The 4,936-nt window shown below is 39.6% G+C and overlaps 1 pseudogene; it reads left to right on the plus strand.

Annotated features, from left to right (window-relative positions):
* The first annotated feature begins 934 nt into the window (after window positions 1–934).
* On the plus strand, window positions 935–4,623 carry LOC149262255 (pentatricopeptide repeat-containing protein At3g26782, mitochondrial pseudogene; annotated as a pseudogene).
* The last annotated feature ends 313 nt before the right edge of the window (window positions 4,624–4,936 follow it).

Raw genomic sequence — 4,936 nt, forward strand, 5'->3', positions numbered from 1 at the left:
AAAAATATATATATATATATATATATATATATATATATATATCATAATTATGATCTATGGTTGTTATTAAATATCAATTTCCATGCAATCATGGTAGAGTTGGAAACCCATAATGTTTAGACATTACAAAAAATTATTATTATTATTTTTTTTTCACTAATAAATTATTTGAATTTGAGTGATCAGAGACTTCCACAGTGATTCATATTGTTATAGATTTCCAGAAGGGCACTATGTGATATAAGTGATGTGTCCAACGTTTCGAATAGGAACTCCATCCATCATGAGGGACCAAAGAGAACCTTGAGAGTAAACGAGTGCTGGAGCACCTTTTTATAGGAACCTATCTGGGTTATGTATTCGTTGATTAACGGTTAAGAGATAGAAATAATATTTGATTTGTCACATAACGATTGAGACTTGACCCATAATTAACCAATCTCAATCATTATGTGACTAATTAAATAATTAACCAATCTCAATCATTATGTGACTAATCAAATATTATTTTTAATATTATTTCTATCTCTTAACCGTTAATCAACGAATACATAATCCAGATAGGTTTTTATAAAAAGGCCCTCCGGCACTCGTTTACTCTCAAAATTCTCTTTGGTCCCTCATGATGGATAGAATTCCCATCCAAAACATTGGACGAATCACTTATATCACAAAGTACCCTTCAAAAAATCTATAACAATTATTTAAATTTGTAATTGGACAAACAATAAAATTTTTGATAAAATCTGTCCAAAATTTTTAAAAATTCAAGTTACAACTTTTGATGCAATATTGAATTCATTTCCATAATAAAAAATACATGCAAACACTCCTACTATTTCCACATTAGAAAATAAATTGACAGAATTCCTCCCCATGAAATTGGCGCCCTGTAGACAACTCCATTATTTAATTGCATTAAGCTTTGAAAATGATTTTAGAAAATCACTCGGCATTTTTTTCTACAACACGGGTGGCACAGAAAAATCACTAGGCATTTGTAACATAAAGCTATCCCAGTTTTAATCTATATTATTTTAAATTCAGGAGGAAGAACGTAACACGTAACGTAGTTCTGTCGCTGTGGATAGGACCTCCTGATACAAATATCCATACCTTTTGTTATGAGCACAATAGTTACGCAGCCATGGCCTCCTGTTCGAAAAAAAATGGCTTGTGATTGTTAAGACAACATTAAGCATAATGTAATGCATTACTTCACGACAAGGATTCTCGGTGCAATAACAGATGGGTTATATTATCACATATAGCAGCAGTGGCGGACTTATTCTGTTTACAATATCATAGCCTCTACAATGGCAACTGTCGAATTGGCTTCATACCGCAATCCCCATTACCATTCCTTTCACAAGCTCACTTGCTTACAAAGGCGCATCTATCCTCCTATCAAGCAACCGAAATCAACGTGGAGTTTTAGTTCGTTATACTCCGGCACTGATATCGATTCCTGCGCTTCTCTCCTGCAGGGATGTACAGATATAAAGGTACTTAACCAACGCCACGCTCACCTGATCATAACTGGATTTGATCAGGACTTAGTTTTGGGTAACAAACTTGTCAACATGTATGGTAAGTGTGGTGGTGTGGAAGATGCATGCAAAGTGTTTGACAAAATGCCTGAAAGGAACTCATTGTCTTGGAATGCCATGATTGGAGGATATGCCAAAGCTGGATATTGTGAAGAAACTCTTAGACTGTATTACAGAATGATTGGAGAAGGAATACTGCCAGATAATTTTACCTTCCCTCTGGTTCTTAAGGTGTGTGGTGAGCTGTACGATCTGAAAGAGGGGAGGAGGATTCATCATCACATAGTGAGATCTAGGTTTGAATCTGATGTCTTTGTGGGGACTGCGTTAATACACATGTACATAAAATGTGGGAGTCTGGAGGATGCACGCCAAGTGTTTGACAAAATGTCTCAAAGAAATGTGGTGTTGTGGACTGCAATGATTGCCGGGTATGCACAAAGTGGAGGCTCTGACGAGGCCTTGCGGTTGTTTCAGCAAATGCAGATCGCTGGTGTGATGCCAGACTCCGTCACTGTGGCAAGTGTGCTTCCGGCGTGTGCTTATTTGGGAGCTCTGCAGCTAGGTAAGTGGATTCACAGCTACATAATTAGAAGTGGATTTGAGTCTGATGTTTTCGTAGTAACTGCGCTGATAGACATGTATGCAAAATGTGGGAGTATAATGATAGCTCGTGAGTTATTTGATAAAATGACTAAAAGAAATGTCGTCTCATGGAATGCCATGATTGCTGGGTATGCACAGAATGGACATGCTCATGATGCGTTGGATCTGTTTCACGAAATGCAAGAAGCTGGTGTGAACTCTAGCTCCGTCACCATGATAAGTTTGCTCTCGGCATGTGGACAGTTGGGAGCTCTTGAACAAGGAAGATGGATTCATGACTACATTACGAGAAGTGGATTCGAGTCGAACATTTCTGTTCAGAATTCTTTGGTGGCTATGTACGGCAAATGCGGGAATGTAGATGCTGCACGCCAGAATTTTGAGAAAATAATGGGAAAAGATGTAGTTTCATGGAATGCAATGATTGCTACGTATGCCCAGAATGGATGCGCGGAAGAGGCTTTGATACTCTTTGATCAAATGCAATTCTCATTGGTGAAACCTGACAAAACCACCATGGTGAATCTGCTCTCTGCCTGTACACAGCTGGGAGCTCTGCAGCAGGGCATATGGATACATGATTATGTTATCGGCAATGGACTTGAAATGGATGTTTCTGTGGCAAATTCCCTTGTTTCTATGTTTGCCAAATGCGGGAGTATAGAGATTGCGTGTCAAATATTTGACAAAATGCCTAAAAAAGATGTCGTCTCGTGGACTGCGATGATTGACATCCATGCCCAGAGAGGACAAACTTATGAAGTGTTCATGCTATTTCATCAAATGCAACTAGCAGAAGTGCATCCTAACTCTGTTACCCTGGTGAGTATTCTCTCAGCATGCGCTCATGTAGGATCCGTGCAACAAGGCAAACCAATCCATGGCTACATAATTAAAACTGGATTTGATTTAGATTCTAATGTGGGGTCAGCCCTAATAGACATGTACTCCAAATCTGAGAGTCTGGAGGGTGCACACCAAGTATTTGATGAAATGTCGAGGAGAGATGTCGTTTCATGGACTGCAATGATTGCAGGGTGTGCCCAAAATGGACATGCCAATGAGGCATTGATGTTATTTAATCAGATGCAACTTGTAGGCATGGAGCCTGATACTGTTACCATGGTGAATGTGCTCTTGGCATGCACCCATTTAGGAGCTCTACAACAAGGCACGTGGCTGCATAATTACACTATTAGAAGTGGACTTGAGTCAGATGTTTCTGTTAGCAACTCTCTTTTAGCCATGTACGCGAAGTGTGGGAGTATAGAAATTGCACGTCACTTGTTTGATAGAATGGTCAACAGAGATGTTGTCTCATGGAATACAATAATTTCAGGTTACGGAATGCATGGCCATGGTGAGGATGCCCTTGCACTTTTTTCTCAAATGCAAGAGATGGACGTGGTGCCAAATTCCATAACCTTCATTTCTGTTCTATCTGCATGCAGTCATGCAGGCCTAGTTAGTGAAGGAGGGTACCACTTTGATTGCATGAATAGAGTTTATTGCATCTCACCTGGGATAAAACATTATGCATGTATGGTTGACCTTCTTGGCCGTGCAGGGCTTCTAGATGAAGCACACAGTTTTATCCAAAAAATGCCTATACAACCTGATGCTGGTGTGTGGGGAGCATTGCTTGGTGCCTGCAGAATTCATGGCAATGTTGAACTAGGAGAATGCATAGCAAAGCAACTTTTGGAAATAGAGTCTGAAGATGCTGGACATTATGTACTGGTGTCGAACATTTACGCTGCAGCTGGCAGGTGGGATGATGTTTCAAGGATGAGAACACTGATAAAAAAAAGAGAGTTGAAAAAGACACCAGGATACAGTTTTATTGAAGTGAACCATAGAACGCATGCATTCGTTGTAGGAGATAGATCAAACCCTCAATCTGAGCAAATCTATGCACTGTTAGAGAACTTGGCTAGGCATATGGAGGTGGCAGGCTATGTCCCTGATACAAAGTTTGTGCTTCATGATGTGGAGGAGGAGATAAAGGAAGATCTTCTCTACAGTCACAGTGAGAAGCTTGCCATTGCTTTTGGGCTTATCAACACAAGCCCTGGGACACCGATCAGAATCACAAAGAATCTTCGTGTGTGTGGTGACTGCCACAATGCTACTAAGTTCATTTGCAAGATTGTAGGGCGAGATATAATTGTAAGGGATGCATACCGTTTCCATCATTTCACAAATGGGATGTGTTCATGTGGGGATTATTGGTAATGCTAATTAAAACATCCAACAAACATAAGTTAGTGTGTGCACGAACTATATATATTGGTTGATTGTTGTGATTGAACTTAGCAGGCCAACCTGTAATAAGTTCTGATACAAAAGATAATTGCATTGCTCGAGATAGGTTGACAATTTATTGTAATGGTAAGGTAATCTAACATCAGCAAGCACTGTGCATTATTGGAGCCAAAGCTAATCTAACTGCATCTTGCGATCATTATTGCCAAAGTTGTTGGTTTGTATATATGTGTGTGGATATGGAAGTGCTTCTATTTGTGTCAGATGGTGGTCTACCAATAACTTAGAAAGGTATCTGTAATGATGACCCAATTCAAATCTTGGCAGGCATGCTCCATGCTTGGGTGCTGGGTGGGCATTTGTGGCCATATGTAACTGGTATTGTCTGCTCTCCTGTAGTGGCATAGTAGAAATTGTTGTAATAGTCTGGGGTGAAATAATGGTTTACTTTCCCAATTAGAAGAATAAAGAGGGGAAAGTAAGAAGTTTTCGAATATATATATGCTGTAGCGGCA

Source organism: Pinus tabuliformis, chromosome 6 (assembly GCF_031772625.1).
Source record: "Pinus tabuliformis cultivar Carrire ecotype Pingquan chromosome 6, CPIR1, whole genome shotgun sequence".
NCBI classification, from domain to species: Eukaryota; Viridiplantae; Streptophyta; class Pinopsida; order Pinales; family Pinaceae; genus Pinus; species Pinus tabuliformis.